The 20,570-nt window shown below is 38.4% G+C and overlaps 1 long non-coding RNA gene across 3 annotated transcripts in view; it reads right to left on the reverse strand.

The window, feature by feature from the left end:
• Positions 1 to 17,223: 17,223 nt before the first annotated feature.
• Positions 17,224 to 20,570, reverse strand: part of LOC128099315 (uncharacterized) — a 45,574-nt gene continuing 42,227 nt past the window's right edge. For 2 of the 3 annotated variants that reach the window (XR_008214496.1, XR_008214495.1), the window contains 2 exons: positions 19,971 to 20,248; positions 17,224 to 17,842 (listed from right to left, as the gene is read on the reverse strand). This is a non-coding gene — a long non-coding RNA (uncharacterized LOC128099315). Of the gene's footprint in view, positions 17,843 to 17,993; positions 20,249 to 20,570 lie in introns of those variants that run through there. The other variant, XR_008214497.1, reaches the window with a different exon arrangement.

Below are 20,570 nucleotides of genomic sequence, written 5' to 3' on the forward strand. Positions count from 1 at the left end.
TGTGAATATGTGTTTGCATGGCAAACGGGACTCGGCAATGAGATTCAGTTAAATATCTGGAGATGGAAAGAGTGTCATAGGTTATAAAGTGGTGCGTTACAACGGGACCCAAGAAGAGAAAGGTCAAAAGAATGGGCAGAAATGAGAAGATGAAACCAGACCACAAGGCTTCAAGAATGAGAACTGGGATAAGGGTCACAAATATGCTGCCCCCGCCCCCCACCAATTTCTACCTCTGACTTCTGGGACCCATTTTTGCATTTTACCCTTGCATTTATTTTCAGAACAGTGATACTAATGGGCAAATCAATCTGAAAATATAAGCAACAGAGTGAATTTTACAGAAAAAAAAATACAAACTCCACAAAATAGCTCAAGGGAAATAAAAACTGCAGAAACAGTAAAGTCATCACATAAAAGAGACCCAATCACTGATCAATATTTACACATGAGAAAGTTCTGGGCCTTAACATAGTCTAAGGACTGAATGTACATTTGTGCAAAATGTCTGAAATATATCCAGTTCTTCTTTGAAGTCACAATAACTTTATAATTAGTCAATACCAGGTAGTGAGAAACAAATTCCAAATTAGAACCTATAGGATCCATCACATTCATCGATCCATTTATACATGTTAATTGTCTCAAAGTTGTTAAGTAGTGAACAAAATATTCTGGATAAGTTAATTAGAGCAGATCAGTGAACAAAATAAACTTATTTTCTTATTGAATTTATATTCTTTTGGTAAAGACATGATAAACAAATAAGTACCATGCATTGTGTTTTATGTTGGACTGCATGCTATGGAGAAAAGAAGACTAGGGAAATAGAGTTGTAGCTAGAAAAGGGCAGCACTCAATAGATGCATAGGATCTAGGTGTCCCTTCCTAGATGGCAAGCAAAGCATCAGTGTTAAAAGTAGCATAAATTGTCACAAGATAGTCAATAACCCAGGGGAACAGTAAACAGAGAGGCACGCATAAGCGTGTATAGGAATTTGATGAGCACTAGCATAACAAGCAGTAGGAATCTTTGAAGAAGTCAACATTGACTTCTCCTTTTCCTTCCTTGTGCTGCCTATAAAACCCTCTTCAGATTAAAGACTTCAACACAAAAGTAAGGATTTAAGGCTTAGAGGAGGATAGTTAAGACAATGTCATTACCCCATCAGAGTAAAAATAGCTTTGTTAAACTCAATAGAATAAAAGAATATAATGATAAATATGACTACCTCAGGGTTTCCCCGTTTCTGAATAGGTAGGGCCACGATCTATCCAGCCAGAGGTTGGAGTTCTATGTGTTTGGGAGTATTAGGGAGATCTCACTCTGTGGATCAGGTAAAGAAAAGCCTGGCTTTAGTTTGTCTTGTGAGGCAGAAGCACATCTATGGTGCAAGATCACAGTTGCCATGAGAAATCCAGTAGAAACTCTGTGTGAGGATATTTCCAGAAAGGTTTAAGTGAAGAGGAGAGAATAACCCTGAATGTAAGCAGTACCATTTAGTGGGTTGCTGTTTGGGGCTGGATAAAGAGGAAGAACCCAGCTGAGCATCAAGGTTCCTTTTTCCCTGCCTTCTGCCTGCAGACACAATGTGCCTGGGACCTCATTCCCTGCCATGATAAACTGTCTCCCCTCTAAACTGTGAGCCAAGATAAACTCCAACTCTGTTAGATGTTTTTCTCATGTATGTTGTCACAGCATTGAGAAAAGTGACCAATATAGCATATATTGATAAGTCTCCTAAAGAGACTGTGAAAGAAGGTCCTTACAGGTCCTGCATCCAGTGGAAAAGTGTTTTAATAATTTTTGAAGTTTACCTTGGGACTAAGAGGAGCAAGTGTCATAGCATGGCCTGGGAATGCTGTTACATTGTTATCTACGTTTCTGCATTTTCTTTAAAAGATGACACCCTATGAAGCTCTTCATAATTTTATTCTTGTGTTGAGGCTCAGACAGGAAGACTTGTAGCCAACGGCCCCAACAAGCAAAAGTGATAAGGGGGAAAAGACCTTGACTGAAAAAAAAGATGGTTGCTGTGGGATGTTCTGTATGTTAAATGTGTTGCTCTGATTGGTTAATAAATAAAACACTGATTGGCCAGTAGCCAGGCAGGAAGTATAGGCAGGACAAGGAGAGAAGAGAATTCTGGGAAGTGGAAGGCTGAGGCAGAGAGATGCTGCCAGCTGCCACCATGAGAAGATGTTAAGATACCGGTAAGCCACGAGCCACATGGCAACTTATAGATTAATAGAAATGGGTTGATTTAAGATATAAGAACAGTTAGCAAGAAGCCTGCCACAGCCATACAGTTTATAAGTAATATAAGTCTCTGTGTGTTTACTTGGCGGGGTCTGAGTAGCTGTGGGACTGGCGGGTGAGAGAGATTTGTCCTGACTGTGGGCCAGGCAGGACCAGGAAAACTCTAGCTACAGATGATCAAGAAATAAAATGAGGATTTCACAAAAGGTAAGTCCCAATGGCAAGTCATAGTGGAGAAAGTGTTCAACATGAGCTTGTTGGATAACAGCGAGTAGAAATACAGATAAAAATATACTTCTTTTAAAATGTAAAAAAAATGAAAAAGGAAGACAATCCCATTTGAGAGGCTGGAAAGAAATGAGAACTCACATGCTGCTGTTGAAGGAGAAAGTAATTTGTCAATACCTTAAAATATTACAGATTTTATCCTAAGAGTCCAAACTACAAGATGGAGAATAAACCCTTGTGGAGCCCTTGTATATCTACAAAGATTCCTCCCACTTATTTCTATGAGCAACAACAACAACCAGAATCCTATGGAAACAATGTAAATGGCAACCAAGATAGGAATGGACGTTTTCGTTAGAGTATATGTAATAAAAACAAACTAGACATGTGTGCCATATCAACCCGACAGATCCACAAACCATGAATATAAGAGAAAGGGATCAGAATTCAATAGGTTTGCTATACTGTGCCACCAACTGAATTATGCATATTATAAGATAGGTAGATAAAAAGAACACACCCTCTTTGGATTATTAGTCTCTTCAAAAACAGATGAATAGGGATGTAATGTGAAAAATCTTCTATAGCAATTAAAGTATTTTGTTTTTTAAAAAAATAATTCCAAAACAAGAACAGGGTTAATTGTAGAATATGGGGGGGGGGGGGGGGGGGGGGGAGTATACCAAAATGAACTCTGTAGTACTGTTTTCCCCCTTAAATGAGCCTTAAAGTTTGGGTTTTATATGTAAACAATTTTTCGAGTCTTCTTCCTCTGGATCACTTAAATGTGCCACTTGTTTTCATAGCACTCAGAAAGGAATAGAGGCTGAACTATAGGGAGAAAACCCCTTTACGTCCTTCCTGGAAGCTCCAGCCAGTATTGTTAAAGTGGCAGAACACAGCTCCCAAGCAGACAGCTTATGCTTCTGTGGCTTACGAAAGCACTGGAGGGCTGCTTGTGTGCATCTGCCTGCTGCCTCCTTTTCCCTAAGCATCCCCTCCTCAACAATGACGCCTTCCTGTTTGGATGGATGCCATATCCCACCTCCTTAAGTTTCACAGTGACTGTGAAAAAAAAAAAAAAAAAAAAAAAAACATGGAAGCTCTATTGGATCCAGGCACAACATCAATTATTTAACTTTTCAGAAAAATGTAATTTTTCTTCTGAAATACAAGGATGCAAACAACTGCTTTCAGATCTGCTCACACAATTTATTATGTTGATTAAATGGATATGAAAGAACTGTATAAAATGTAAAATTTCAATGTCACTGATAGTCCAGGTAGTTGTAATTCTTAGCAAAATTTAAAAACCATTAGGAATATATAAGCCTTAATGGGTAATGTGTTTGATACATAAAAGTTTGAGTTAATGGGTTTATTTTCTAAGAAAGTTTAGAATGCATTCAAAAAAGAAGTAAAACAAATGCCTTTCAAATCCTTTCCCAAAGCTTCTCTCAGCTGTTGCTATAATTTTAAAAATAGGAATAGTCACAGCTCATCTATTTCTGTAGTTTCTACTTCAGAAGTAAATATCAGAAAGGAAGTTAGCTACTCAGGGTCTGAATTAAAGCTGAGGTCATTTATCTTTACATAAAGGACTGTTTTTGGTCATGGGTATTTTCCATGTCATGCATTCCACAAGCTTTGTATTACATAGTATTGATTTTTATTTTTAAAAAAAGAGTACACATAAATTACTATATGTCTTGGTATTTCTAAACAATCTATTACACTCCATTTAGAATTTGGTGTGCTGAAATAAAACGTATTAAAGTTAATTACCATTTCAAGTTTTAAGATACAACATTGAACAGAAGATAATTTATGCAGTGGCCAACTCACTTTTCAAATAACTTTTCTTCCCTTCAAATAATTAATAAAACACTACATCCACAAGAGGACTTTTAACATGTTACCAATAGATCATTATCTGAGATTCAACTGTCCTATTTTGATTTTGACTATTTGTGATTTAAATTCTTTCTGGCCTTAGTTATCAGTTATTACTTTGGAAGGCTTCGTTCACTCATATTATTCTATCCATTGTTATTTTTCACATATGAAAGCTTAATTAGAATTAATAGTAAAGTAGTTTTGTTAGAGCTATAACATCAATATAGTTATACCTATATTTTAAAAATCAAAATTAAAGTGTTTGTATTTGGGGCATCTTGAGGTACATAAGACCCTGTCTCAAAAGGAAAATGAAAGAAAATAAAACATTTTTTAATGAAAATTATCTTTTATGGCAGAAAAACAATGTAGCTCCTGGACTATATAAAATGGCTTTGTCCCACAATACTACACTATGTGAAAAGCCGAGAGTGCAAAAGGAAGCAATATTGAAGATGAATTAATACGTGTATGATCAAATGTTTCCAACTTTTGTTATAGATGCAATTGCTCAAGAGACACGGCCTCTTTTCTCACTGAAAATTCAAAGAGAAACACATAATTTGATACTTACTCAGCCTTGAACCAATCATCATCTAAACAGGAACCCAGAGCATCTCAGGCTTCATTCTGTCATGGTTGCACAAGCAATGGATTATCTTTAGCAATTACATTACTTTAGTTTTAGTCCTTATGAATATCATTATAAATAGGATTTTGCAAGAATTATCCAGAAGAATTGCAATATCAAATACATTTTATTTCTTTCTTCTTCTATGTGGGTCCAAGTATAGGTTCTGTCAATAAGATTATTCTCAAGACTTTTCAAAACAAATCATTTTCTTATTCTGTTGCTCTGTCTCTACAAAGCATTTTGCTTAAGTGAGTTGATAGTATGTAAGTTCAAAGGCAACGTAAGTCAAACTGCAGAAGCGAGAGTCATTGTGTAAAACAACAAATGCCTGGCTACTTTGAATCTTCAGCAATCTGACTGGAAGGTAGTAATCTTCATATACTGAGTTAGTGAGGACAGGCATGCATTTGTGTATGAAAAGCCAAAGAGTGAGGCAAGCTGGCACAGAACTGAAATGTGAATACACCAGTGACTTGGATCTCTTGGCAGCCTATTAAATTTTAGCTATGGCAAAGAAATCAATTCAATGTACACACCTAAGCCTTGCATCTTGACACTTCTAGCAATTATTTTCTTGCTTCATAGTTGAAATATAAATGGTACTAGAATGAGGCTTGCTTGTGAGAGTTGTAAAACCCTATTCAAAAGGTAGATCAAGAACAGAAAGGTACATTCAATAAACTGACTTGATCTCAAGTTTACTAGGCTTTCAACCCAGAATATGTTGTCTGTTGGAGTCAATATCCAAAGAGGGGCATTCCTGGCAAGTTCTCATGGTGGGTAGATCTGCTTTATACTACATTTTAATCCACTCAAGATATGGAAAGCAAACAACTGGATAGTATAAATGACAACAAATTGACCGATCACAGAAATTTTGAATATTAAATTTAAATTTTCCAAGTTTGGCCAAATGTGATCAGATTAAGATAATTAAGATAACTATTTTCATATTCATGTAGATACTTAAGGCAACTTTTTTTTTTCGATTTTTAGATTTCTCTATAAAAGGCTTTTAAATTGGTTCTTGGGATTCTTTTGTCATGTGTCCCCCTTCAGGAACTCAGTAGCCTTCCTGAGAAGACTTGACTGTAGCAAAGAAATGGCCTTCTCCTTCTGTGTCATACTGTGGGATGGTCTGTATGTCAAATGTGTTGCTGATTGGTCAATAAATAAATCACTGATTGGCCCGTGGCCAGGCAGGAAGTATAGGCGGGACAAGGAGGAAAATAGAGCTGGGAAGTGGAAGGCTGAGAGGAGACACTGCCAGCCGCCATCAGGACAAGGAAGATGTAAAGTACCGGTAAGCCACAAGCCATGTGGCAAGGTATAGATTAATAGAAATGGATTAATTTAAGCTGTAGGAACAGTTAGCAAGAAGCCTGTCACGGCCATACAGTTTGTAACCAATATAAGTCTCTGTGTTTACTTGGTCGGGTTTGAGCGGCTTGGGACTGGCGGGTGAGAGAGATTTGTCCTGACTGTGGGCCAGGCAGGAAAACTCTAGCAACAGTGTCAGACTATACACCTAGTCAGACTAGACATATGACAAATGATCCCAAGGCATTCGATCCTTTAAAGAAATTGTCCTGATGATTTCAGGGTATCCAGAGAGTGGCCTGTCTGGGAAGTGTAGTGGAGAGCACTTTCCTCTCCCAGATTCCAAAGTCCTTGTTAGTTTAATGGAAGACAGAGGGAAAGGAAAAAGGAGAGAGAGAGAGAGAGAGAGAGAGAGAGAGAGAGAGAGAGAGAGAGAGAGAGATACTTGATTGATTTTATCTATCATAAATGTCCACCAATGTTAACATAAAGGAGCATATTTGAGAAAGGAATTTAGCTAAAAGAAATTAAAAATCAATACGATAGTATAGCCTATTCATTTCTAAGATAAGGAAACTGAGAGCCAAGTATATGGGGTTAACTTCTTAATCGTTAATAGTGCCAGTCGAACAAAAAGGAAGGAAGGAAGGAAGGAAGGAAGGAAGGAAGGAAGGAAGGAAAGAAAGAAAGAAAGAAAGAAAGAAAGAAAGAAAGAAAGAAAGAAAGAAAGAAAGAAGGAAGGAAACCACTAAAAAACCACCAAGGTGTTGAGAGTGAAGTCATCAGAAGTCATGGAGACTTCCTGCAGAAGGTGCATAGAGCTAGATATTGAAGTGGAAGGGGGAGAAGCCCATGTAATTTCATTTACAATCAAGTCCTTCTACAATTAAAATTATTTTTCTAGTCTGTTATTGACATTGAGGGAAGAAGGATTGATCCAGAAAAGACTGGGCAAACAAAAGGTGAAGCACATGGAACCTAACATTGTTAGGAATCTTGTAAGAGAATTCTTATCCTTTAAGAAAAGTTAACATTTTAATTTCCGCGGAGTTGTTAATTAGGACACTACTTAAGGTCATTGTTTAAATTAGACACCCAGTTGGGCTAAATCTGATGACCTTTACACTGACATGGATCTTTTAATTCAACAGTATTTACTATCTACCTCAGTACAGTGAGGTACTCAGTACAGTGAGGTACTCAATACAGCGAGGTAGTCAGTACAACGAGGTATTCAGTCCAGTGAGGTACTGTGCGATATAGGCTCCACATTCGTCAGTGAGTCGTGAACAAAGCCATTGTGGCCAGAATCCTCCGGGATCTCCTGAAGAAACAGAACTCGTAAAAGCATGGGCCCTTCCTTAGAAGATGCCATTTGAAAAATTAGCGCAGAGTAGGATAAGGAACTCTGGGAAGACAACAGAATTGTCTTACAGAGACGGGAGGCCAGCACGTACTGATGTCCGTGAAGAAGAGGATTTTAAACCGGGAATTCTAAGAGCAGATGGCAATGGGAGGGAAGAAAGAGAGAAAGCAATTGGATACACAGATGACAGGATAAAGCTGACAACGTGGCAAGGGTACAGTGGGGCTTGGAATAGAGGCAGAGGCGGCAGAGAGTCTTAAAGGGCCTTTGGGAATGAACTCGCAAAGTGCCCATTTTCAACCCAGAGCAGGGCCCCACAGGAGGTCCCACAGAGGTCCCTACAGCAGGAGAGCGCAGCAGGGGGTATAGGAAAATATTTGGTCCCCAAACCATCCTTTGTCTCTCCTTCTTGATACACCGTTGCTCTTTCTTCCTGCATTCCTTTGTACATCCTGCGTGGGACAAAATACACCTGCCAACACTTCTTTATTTAAGATTTGAGAAAGGTAGTCATAAAAGAAAGAGAATGACCTAATTATTTAGGTCTAATATTCCAGTAACGGGCTCAATGCATCCCTGGACTTTTCTTGTGTAGTTGGAGATGTGCAAGGTGAAGCTGCACGCGGCTTGTGTGGCTCTGTCACAGCTGTGCTATGCAGAGAAACACATTCACATACAGAGATATTGGGAGGCTCTTCCCCTGAGAAGGAGCTCTGAGCAAGAAAAGGCACATCCACTTCCTTCACTCTAAATGCTGTCCTGATAATAGAAAAGGGAAAAGGTAACGCATGTGAAATACATACAGCGATGTATGCAGCAGGTATACAGCAGTTGTGGCCTTAAATAACAGTGGGGTTTGTACAAAATACCTTTTCCTGATCCTGGATTGTTAAATCTGGATAAAAATGGTTTTTTTTGGGGGGGGGTCGGGGGTTTGTTTTGGGGGGTGTTTTTGTTTCTTTTTTCTTTCTTCTCTCTCTCTCTCTCTCTCTCTCATCTATCTATCTCTCTCCCTCACTTTCTCTCTCCCTTTTTTTTGAGACTGAGTTTCTCTGTTTAACAGCTATGGCTGTCCTGTAATTACTTTGCAGACCAGGTTGGCCCCAAATTCACAGAGATTTCTCTGCCTCTGCCTCCTTCTGAGTGCTGGGATTAAAGGTGTGTGCCACCACCACCTGACTGAATAAAAGTTTTTTTTTTTTTCTCTTGACTTTTCATCAACAAGCAAGAATATGTGGTGTCTGCTCCCGGTACAGGGTTTGGTACATAAACAGATTGCATCCATAGACTCAAGGAAGAAGAGTAAAAAGACATCATAATCCCTTCTCACCTGGACCATGTGAATCATCAGAGCCCAGTTAGAGGTGATGCCCTCTATGTAGCTGTCCTAGCAAGGGAAGATATATTTGTCCCATTTCCCAGGAGGTACATACAACAGGAGAAAACCTGTGGCCTGGGCTTTGTTTATCTGAGTCTAGAATAGAGGATGGGAGGCAGGTACAAAAAGCATGTCTCCTCTCTGAGCTTGAGTTGAAGAGGAATGAAGCAAGTGTAGTATTTAGGAAAGACTTAGAGATCACACAAAAAAAAAAACAATGACCAAAGACTGTGAACCAGAACATCCTCACGTATCCCATTTGTGTGAGATTCTGTGCTGATACCAGAAGGCAAGCCAAGCCAAGGCTGTTCATTTTTCAATCTATATTGTCAACTTAATAGAAGATTTTATCTACTCATTTGTTTTGGCAGGTTTCAAACTATAGCCCAGATTGGCAGAGAATTTGCTATGTGACTCAGTACTTGAATGCTTGATGCTCCTGTCTCAACCTCTCAAGTACTAGGAATAAAACAGGCATCACTATGCCCAGCTAAACCCTGTTCATACTTAAGAACTTTCAATGCATGTATACAATGTATTGAATTCAAATTTAGGTAAACACCTATCTTTTGAGATCTTGCTGGAAATCCTCTGACTTAGGGTCCCCCCTCCTAATTTTCTGGGCATTATCATCTATATTGCCTTATTGTGACCTGGCACACTGGAACTTCTTACCTCCTTTTAACAATGAATTAGAACTCACTGACTGGTTGCTGGGGAGATGGCTCAGCAGTTAAGAGCCCAGTACCATTTTTCCATGGACTTGAATTTCAGCACCCATCTGCCAGTGGATCATAGTAGCCAGTAACTCCAGCTCCAGGGGATCAGACGCCCTCTTCTGGTTTCCAGGATCACTGCCCTCACCACCTCCTTACACATGCATAACTCACTGACCAGCTCTTCCCCATCTGTTATCACAATCCTACCCTTAATGTCCATGAGATTTGCATTTTTAGGTGACATAGATGAGTGAGGTCATGTGCAGCTTGTCTTTCTGTATCAAAGAAGTTCATCATTTTCTAAATTATACCCAGAATTTTGGAGACAAGATAGACCAAAAATATTACCTTTTTATTTCTAGCAAGTTCTGTAGTTCATGCAGAGTTTTTTGTTTTATTCCAAGGTAGGTCCTTGCTATTTTGTAGTGGTTTGTAAAGAAATTGCCACAATCTGAAACTATTGTCAGAAAATATATTTAATGTTATATTACATATTTAACACTAAATGTATGAAATTTGATGTTTTCATTCTGAAGAAAATTTCAGAAGAAAACTATATCCTCAAACCACTACTTAGGTCTAACTGAGTATTCTCTAATGTAGTACCAGTAAGTACTAGACAACACAGGGCAGACTTCAGTAATAGTTGTGAGTTTTCTATCTTGAGTTATATTGTGAGTTAGATCATAGAGTTAAACTTCAGCGCCTCTCTAATCTTTTCACACTAATATATCCTCATTTGGAAACTGTTGAAAGAGCAATAAACCATGTGCTGGTAAATAATTATTTAAATACCTACATGGTTTGCATGTTTTTCACATATTGTTTATTACAATTTATCTTTTGTTCATTTATTCAAAAGAACAACATCTAGATATTTACCTATAGAAACATTTTTATTAATTAAATATTTATTTATTTTACATCCCAATTACAGTTTCCCATCCCTCCTCTTCTCCCATTCCCTCCCCCACTTCCACTCTGTCCCCCCCCACCATCTACTCCTTCTCCTTTTCTATTCAGAAAGAGGCAGGCCTCCCATGGATGCAAACAAAGCATGGCATATCAAGTTACAGTAAGACTAAGCACTTCCTATTGTATTAAGGTTGAACAAGGCAACCCAATAAGAGGTTCCAAAAGGCAGCAAAAGAGTGAAAGACAACCCCTGCTCCCACTGTTAGGAGTTCCACAAATAGACCAAGTTATACAAGCTTCACATATATGTAGAAGACCTAGGTTGGTCCCATGTAGGCTCCCTGGAGGTCAGTTCAGATTCTGTGTGCTCCTATGAACACAGGTTAGTTGATTCTGTGGGGTTTCTTGTGATTTCCTTGTCTCCTCTGGCTCCTACAATCCTTTCTCCCTCTCTTTAGTAATAGCATCTTCCAAGCTCAGCCTAATGTTTGGTTGTGGGTCTATGTCTCTGTGTCTGTTTCCATCATTTGCTAGATGAAGCCTCTCTGATGACAATTGGGCTAGACACCAATCTTTTTGTATAGCAGAATATCCTAAGGCGTCATTATGTTGACTTTTTTTCTCAAATAGCATTTGGTTCTATCCTAGACCTTCCATTACACCCATCAGAATGACTAAGATCAAAACCACAATTGACAGCTTATGCTAGGGAGGATGTGGAACAAGGGGAACATTCCTCCATTGCTGGTGGGAATGCAAACTTGTATAGCTATTTTGGAAATCAATATGATGGTTTCTCAGAAAATTAGGAATTGGTCTACCTCAAGCTCCAGCTATACCACTCTTGGGCATATACCCAAAGCATGCTTAATCATATCACAAAGGCACTTGCTCAACTATGTTCTTAGCAGCTTTATTCATAAGAGTCAGAACCTGGAAACAACCTAGATGTCCCTCAATGAAAAAAAAAATGGATAAAGAAAATGTGTTACATTTACTCAATGGAGTATTACTCAACAATGACATCATGAATTTTGAAGACAAATGGATAGATAGAAGAGAAAAAAAATCATCCCAAGTGAAGTAACTCAGACCCAGAAAGACAAACGTGATATGTACTCACTTCTAAGTGGTTATTAGCTGTAAAGTAAGGGATAACCATGCTACAATGCACAGACCCAGAGAGGCTCAAGCGGGGATGCTCAGACCTCCCTGGAAAGTGAAAAAAGAAGATATCTCCTGGGTGGATTGGGGGTGGGTAGAGATGGAAACATGAGGAATCACAATGGGAGTGAATGGAGGGGAAGAGTACTGAAAAAGATGACAAGAAAGGGGGTGCATTTTGGGGTCAGATAGAAACCTGGTGCAAAGGAAACTCCCAGAAATCTACAAGAATGACCCCAGCTAAGACTCCTAGCAATAGTAGATACATAGAGATACATAGCATAAGTGGCCATCTCCTGTGACCAGGCAAGACTTCCAGTGGAGAGATTGGGAAAACAACCCAGCCACATAAACTTCAACCTACAGTCTGTCCTGCCTATGGGATGTGCTGGGGTAAGGGTGACAGAGAGGTTATGGGAGTGGCCAACCAATGACTGATCCAGCCTCAGACCCATGCCATGAGAGTGAGTCCACCCCTGACATTGGCTGGAGTGCTAGGACCCAGAGACTCGATGGCCCAGAGATCTACCTATAGATTTTATATTGATTCAGACACTTAAGAGTTATAAAAATGTCTCCTTATAAATGTATACTGTCCTATTTTTATATGATGTATACATTATTAGATACTAACATGAACTGTGCTTAAATGATTGTGTTGTACTGATCCATTCATAAAAGACTATGAAAACCAACTTGTTCTTTTATTATTATTTTATTTTATCATTATGTGAATATGAGTGTGTGTGTGAGAGAGAGACAAATATATATATATATATATATATATATATATATATATATATATATATATATATATGCAGAGAGAGAGGGGGGAGGGAGAGGGAGAGAGCACCTGAATGCAGGCATCTGTAGAGTTCAGAAAGTGTTGGATCACTCAGTCACTCAGTACTGAACTTACAGGTGGATGTGAGCTACCAGGTATTGATGCTGGGGAACAAACTTTGGTCCTCTGCAAGAATAGGAAGTGTTCTTAAGTGATGAGCCATTTCTCCATCCCCCTAAAAGACTACATACTTAGAAATACTTTACAAATGTTTAAATTTTTGTAGTAATTTTCTAAGTGGTACATTGTGTGTATATTTTTATATATCTATAATAAATATACTATCCCTGAAACCAAAAATACATAAATGTTTTAAAGAAAATTGCATAGTCAGAATTAAGCAATTGGTGGACTCTGTAGCTGAAAGTTTTTCTGTGTCCCGGCTGGCTGGCAGTCAGGACAAACCTCTCTCACCTGCCAGTCCTGCATCAGCTCAGACCTAAGTAAACATAGAGGCTTATGTTAATTAAAACTGCTTGGCCATTACCTCAGGCCAACTACTGACTAGCTCTTACATTTAAACTTGACCCATTTCTTTTCATCTATATGTCGCCATGTGTTCAATGGCTTTACCTGTGCGTCATTACATGCTGCTCCCTAGATGGCGGGCTAGCATCTCCTGACTCAGCCTTCCTCTTCCCAGAATTCTCTTTGTCTTTTTATCCTGCCTATACTTCCTGCCTGGCTACTAGCTAATCAGCTTTTTATTTATCAACCAATCAGAGCAACACATTCACAGCATACAGAACATCCCACAGCACCTCCCCTTTTCTGTTATTTAAAACAGGACCCCAAGAAAGACATAGGGATTGCCCAATGACAGAGAAATGGATGAGATCTACATGAACAACATGGACGTGAGTTGGGGTAATGAAGGGTGAGGGTCGAGAGAAAGAGAGCTTGGGGGAGCAGGAGATCCCAGCTGGATCAACAACAGAGAGGGAGAACAAGGAATAAAAGACCATGGTAAATGAAGAACACATGAGAATAGGAAGAAGCAAAGTGCTAGAGAGGTCCACAGAAATCCACAAAGATACCCCCACAATAGACTACTGGCAATGGTCGAGACACAGCCCGAACTGACCTACTCTGGTGATAGGATGGCCAAACACCCTAATTGTCATGCTGGAACCCCCATCCAATGATTGAGGGAACCAGATGCAGAGATCCATGGACAGGTCCCAGGTGGAGTCCAATTGGTGAGAAAGAGGAGGGTTTGTACGAGCGAGAATTGTTGAGACCAAGGTTGGATAAAGCACAGGGACAATAGCCAAGCGTATGGAAACACATGAACTATGAACCAATGGCTGAGGAGCCCCCAACTGGATCAGGCCCTCTGGATAAGTGAGACAATTGATTAGCTTGATCTGCTTGGGAGGCATCCAGGCAGTGGGATCAGGTCCTGTACTCAGTGCATGAGTTGGCTGTTTGAAACCTGGGGCTTATACACGGACACTTGGCTCAGCCTGGGAGGAGGGAACTGGACCTGCCTGGACTGAATCTACCAGGTTGAACTCAATCCTCAGGGGAGTCTTTGCCCTGGAGGAGATGGGAATGGGGGGTGGGCTGGAGGGAAGGCGAGGAGGGGAGGCCGGGAGGGGGTAGGACAGGGGAATCCATGGCTGATATGTAAAATTAAATTAAATTATAAAAGAAAAAAAATAAAATGTTACTGTAACAAAAAAAACCCTACATTTAAAAAAAAGGAAGGGTTTAACTTTAACATATAAATTATATATAACAAACAGTTATCAAGCAAGAATTACAGTTATAATATGTAGTCTATTTGTATTTGGCAAAATTAAAGAAAATATTCTATATATCATATATTTGTGAGTCTAGGGTTTAATATCTACCTTATCTCTTATCATAACCAAGGCAAACCATAATTATAACCATAACCATAATTATAACTATCTAGTCTTTAACTACATTAAAGACCCCAGAAGGATATAATGCTACCTAAGTAAATAGGAAGGGCATTGTAAGCAACTTCAAAAAATCTAGAATGACAGAAACAGCTGCCTGTCATTTGGACAGTTACCCAAAGTTCTTCTGCAATGTTGGGGCATCCATTTTTCAGCCTACAGGGCTAGAGTCTCTCAGTCATTTCTCTCTGCATCCTGGAGAATGTTTGGTAGTTTCCTCTGTGAAGCAGGAACCTGAAGGACCATCTCGACTTGCAAAGTTCAGTAGTCACCTTCCCATGGGTCCTGCATGTCCAGTCGACACAACGTTTTGTTAAGTAGTCCAGGCAAGAATAGTTTCTTGCCCAAATGGCTATTTTTGCCAAGAAGAAGATAAACTCCATATGGAGTGTCTTCGATGCCCATCTTTCTTTTTGAAGTAAATTGGTGCTACCAGGAGCAGACATGTCTCACTGTCCAGAAAGTCTAAGTTTTTAAAACATTTTCAATGCCATATTCTGTAAGTCTTTGAAGTGTTTGAAGATTACCTACCTAATTGAATTATATCTATGTATACCTAGAAAACTTAACATGACTATGAGTTTGACTATCATAGAAGACTAATTATTAATCTGTATTTCCTAATTATCCATCACAATCTAAATAAGATACATAAACATAATACCTTAAACAAGAGTATAAATATATATATAGTATAAAAAAATTTCTTCTAAATTTGTATCAATAAGCTAAAATCCATAACAATGTAAACCATTTTAAAACAAGTTTTTGCTCATTAAAAGTAGGTTCATTAATCTACCCTTTCACCCTATCACATTTATATTCTACATTTTCTATACCAGGACTCCCCATTGCTCTTCATTCCACCCATATAATATGGCCTGCCACATCACTGGTGAGCTACTCAGCAATAGACTGGGACATTTTTGTTGACACTATCAACTGGAACTTGGTTGCTTCATAATGTCAATCATCTTATTCCCATCCCACTTTCTTCCCATTCATTCTCACTTAATCTTACTAAATAATGGATGCTATTACAATATTTTCATAAGTATATATGTATATGTACTAAAGTACCTTAGTTCTATTCATCCTTCCACTACTCCCTCACATTCCCTCTCACATCTTCTTTGTCCCTTCCCTATTTTTAAATAATCTACTCCCATGCCTTTCTGTTGTTGTTAAATCTAGACTTCACATATGAAAGGAAACATGCTGTATTTGTCTTTTTAGCACTGGCTTGTTTTGCCTGAAAATCTGTTTCCTTATCTGTGAAATCCAGTTGTACTTGTCACTATAGTTATGTAAGTAACCATTATATAAAGAAATGAGATGTGACTGAGAAAGAACTATTTGCTTTGAGCATTTTATAAAGTCAATTCAAAATGTTTTAAATTGTATGTGAGATGATGACAAAATATTGTAAGAAGTTCAAACATTTATGTCTCCATGTTCCTTCACCAGTGTTAAGTTCTCACTCTAGTGAGATTCAAACTGGAAGTGTAAACAACGTGTTATGGTTATCGCTTGTATAAGAAAAAGAATGGAGGGGACTGAGTAGAAGGGTTAATCAGTAAAATATTTTCTGTATAAGCATGAGGATCTGAGTTTGGACCCCCCAGTGCCATGTAAAAAGGTAAGCCCAGTGGGCTCCTGTGATCTTCTAGTGCTGGAGGGACAGAAACAGGAGGAAGACTGGAACTGGCTAGCTAGCTCACAATGCCAAATCAGTTTGCTACAGGTTCAGTGAGAGATCCTGCCTCAAAAAGTAAATGAGGTGTAGATACATAAAGAAAGACTTTAACTTCTGGCATTCACACACACACAAACAGACATACACACACACACACACACACACACACACACACACACACACACACACACACACACATACATGCATGTGCATACACACATGCACACATGTGTGGACAGAGACAAACATACACGTGTATATAAACACAAATTCACATATGTGCACTAATACACACACACACACACACACACACACACACACACACACACACACACATCGTGCGCACACCAAGAAGAAAGAAAGAGAATGAGGTGCTTGATTCAGCAGTGGAACCCATGTTCTTGGCCACCTATACAAAGATTAATGAATAAGCATTTATATGTTTTAATTTCAAAAAAATGTTTAAGGTATATATTAACCACTTTTAAAACAATTGCCCTCCAGTTAAATAATGGTTACAAGTTCTAAGCAAAATAGAATAGAGTTCCTATGACAGCTTTTTTACACTGATGGCAGCATATCTATCATTTCATGGTACCTAGCTTACTGATTCTTATATTTGATCTTCAAAACGTCCTTCCTTTCTAAATCCTTTAATTACCAAAAAGGCACAGGTATCCACAAATTACAACACCCTCAAAAACATTTTCCTGGGTGTGTCATTCACACATGTTCAATAATCTCACTGTTCTAATTCTTGTCATGTTCAAGGTGAATTCACTACATGGTCAAATAATTACATTATCTCAATTTTGGGATTCTCAGGCAGAAAATAGCTTTATTGTCACAGTTTATTGTTTTATACATTTAAAAACTCAAATATTACTGTCTCCTGTGTGGTTTGTGATGAACATACAATATATAGTATTAGATTCATTCATTAAAAATGTTGAGTATTTTTATATAGTAGTGCTTCTGTGTATATAAAAAGCAAAACAAAAATGGTTATATAAAGAAGCTTGATCTGCCTATTGTCCTAGTTACAGGAAAAGTTTCTTTTAATCATTTTAAACCAAGAGGTAAGAAACAGGCTGTGTATAAAGAGACACGAAATCCCATAACATAGCTTTAAATATCCCTATCACATGAATGCATTCTTGACAAGAGAAAAATCAGTTGCTCTTCAATAGAGAGTCAAGAATAAATAAGAAAATCACAATGACAAGGGCAGCCTCGGGATGTAGGGGAAAGGTTATTGTTTTTGTTGAGAGACAATATTCTGAATAGTCTTCTTGGGTTTCTGCTAAAATCCCTGAGTTGAAACAAAGCCTGGGATCTTCTCTCACTGTGTGTCTTCACCAATGCACGGCTGCTGATGACAGCATTTGCTCATGAGCTTTCTCTGCAGGAGAGGCAAAGCCTTTGGGGAGAAGAATTTTCTATCAGAGTAGACATGCCATGGTAGATCTGTCAGAGAGAGTCAGGCTGGCCATTCTTCTCCCCAAGGGTAGTAAGAAAAGACACAATGTCAAAGAAAATGCTAACATTTTCATTGAAGGCATTTGGTGAATTAGTAAGTGCCCTAAGAAACCCAGATGGGAAAGAACATCCACTGGAATCTTTTGATTTAAAAATTCCACAGAGATACATTAAAAAGTCATCTATATTTCTTCCGATGATCCAGTAGTATAACTACATGGCTGACATTACATGATTTTGCACATGGTTCATTTTCATTCATCCATTTTACAAATATTTATCAGATTTCTACCACTCCAGTGCACAGTGATGGGCTCTAGGCGGTTGTGGTTGGGGAAACAGATATAAAGCTCTTTTACATATAGTGTGGAAAGCAAAAATGTGGCATCATATATAAGGAAGTGTTAAAGACACATATGCATAAAAATACAGCTCAAAGTTTTGCATCTTTTAATGTGTGTACCAATGTTGGTTAATGTATGGATAGCATGTAGGATTTTTGTTTAGAAATGGTATGATTTGATATTCTTAACATGAAAAGAACAAAGAGAAATCTTGTTCTAAAACCAAATCAAATATGCAAACCATCAACTTTAAGGCTGTTAGTATTGCTTCTGAGTGTATAGTAAAATATTCTGTAACTGCAAACATTAGTTACATGCAAAAGTGAATAGTATTCCTTTATAATGTTGAATATAACGAATGTGCAAAAGATTGGGAATATGAAAACTCTAAACATACACTGTGCAGAGTACATTGAATAATATTAATGATATACAGAGTAATAATGGTGTACTATTATTAGCAATGAGAATATGTTTTGTAGAACATTCCAATAAAGGAAATCCAGTAATATACCTACAGAAATATAAATAATGTCAGTTATGTTCAAGGCATCTCCATGTTGTATTTTTGTGAACATTGCCCGTAGGAGGCACGCTCATTAAGTTTGAAGCCTGATCCTGCATGACAGAACCTCGATTCATCCCACCCCATGTAAATACTCAAGAAGGCGATAATTTTATTTTGTGTTAGCTATTTGCACCTGTGAGGAGTCAGGCATGAAGCCAGAATCTCCAGACCAGCCAGGTTAGTGGTGTGTGTGTGTCCTTTAATGATAGTAGAGGAAGCTTCCCCCACCTGATTATATCCTTACTCTCTTTAGGTTGTATCATTCCACAGTATGCAAGGTCAGAGCTGCCTCCTAAATTCACTGTATTACCCCCTGCTTTGTGTAACTGTTCTCTTTTTTCAGACTCTGAATTTTGTCACCACTTGCCCTTGAAGTTTCATTTCACCCTGTCAATCACATCACTATCCCATTGTGACAGCTTGGAATACTATTACACTAGTTTCAGAAATAAAGAAACTGAGGCTCTGGACATTACATCTACTCATTCAAATTAAAGAGATTCTGCAAAACTCCTCTGTGTTCTGGAAAATTCCAACCTTGTAAGAGAGAATGGAGCCTGATTGAGAAATATATTGTACCCACATATGTGCAATTGTGGCACTGAATGTCAAGGCTGGGGTGGTCTTTCCATGTTATACATGAAAGTATCAATGTGGTATTATGCATGCCTATACAGCATGCATGTGAATAAGCTCAGTGATTTTGGTAGTCTATTTACTTTACTAACCTCACTAAGACTAATGGCAAACAAAGAGCTGTGACATCCACTGAACATTTATATCGCTACATTCCAAAATGCCTTCTGATGTAAGTTATTTCACTAAGGTGAAACTGTGATATTCAGTTTCATGGGAAGATACTATAAGAAGTATTTTGTGATGGTATTTCTAAGTGAAACTTACATTTAAGCCTGTGCACTTAGGTTAATCTATATGCCTTCCATAATGCAAGCGGGCCACTTCAGTGAGCTGAAGGCCTGACTGAAGCAAAAGTCTGACTCTAGCAACAGTCTAAGGCTTCTCAATCTTGCATGCTGGACTTCAGCTGTGACACCAGCTTATTCTTTGGCTCCAGAGTCTGTTAGTCTATCCTGCAGACTGTGAATGTGGCAGGCTAATTATGTTTTGAGCTAATCCATTAAAATAAATACCTTTCTCTATTTAAATAACCTCTGAATTCTGTTTTCTGGGTTTGGGGGTTCAGGAAATCCCAAGTCATTATTGGCATTACCTTTTTCGACTGTGCTTCACTGTGTATAATATTCAGTAGCGTGCAGTCCATCAAAATGGAGTAGAAAAAGCATGGGGTAGGAAAGTCAAGGGCCATGCACTCTACTTTTTATTGGATTTTATTCACGGCTTGATTCAGGGACTCATTTATCCAATACATGCTGGCATCTGTGCTAGCTGCAGGCACTATTCTAGGGGCTGATAAACTGTGGAATGGAGTGACAGCATTCTGGTTCTTGGCTTCTTCTCATTTATGTAGAGCAGGTAGTTGATGCATCACTAAAAAAAGCAAAACATAAAAATGAGCAAAGTACTTTCAGAAATCTCTAGAGCAAGAACATTTCTGTGCAAATGACTAATGAAAAGCATTTATTAGGGGCCTTCTATAGATTGGTCACAGACTTCTTGTCTTTAAAATAAGGGTGATGATATATCTTAAAAGAATTATTGTCAGGTTAGAAAGAGTGTGTGGTGCTTTGAAAGAAAATGCCCCCCAAAGAAAGTAGCACTCAAGAGGTGTGCCCTGTTGGATTAGGTGTGATCTTATTGGAGGAAGTGTGTCATGTGGAGGAGGGCTTTGAAGTCTTATATATGCTTAAGA

The sequence above is a fragment of the Peromyscus californicus genome, unplaced genomic scaffold, assembly GCF_007827085.1.
Source record: "Peromyscus californicus insignis strain IS unplaced genomic scaffold, ASM782708v3 Scaffold_6__1_contigs__length_162567912, whole genome shotgun sequence".
In the NCBI taxonomy this organism is placed as follows: Eukaryota; Metazoa; Chordata; class Mammalia; order Rodentia; family Cricetidae; genus Peromyscus; species Peromyscus californicus.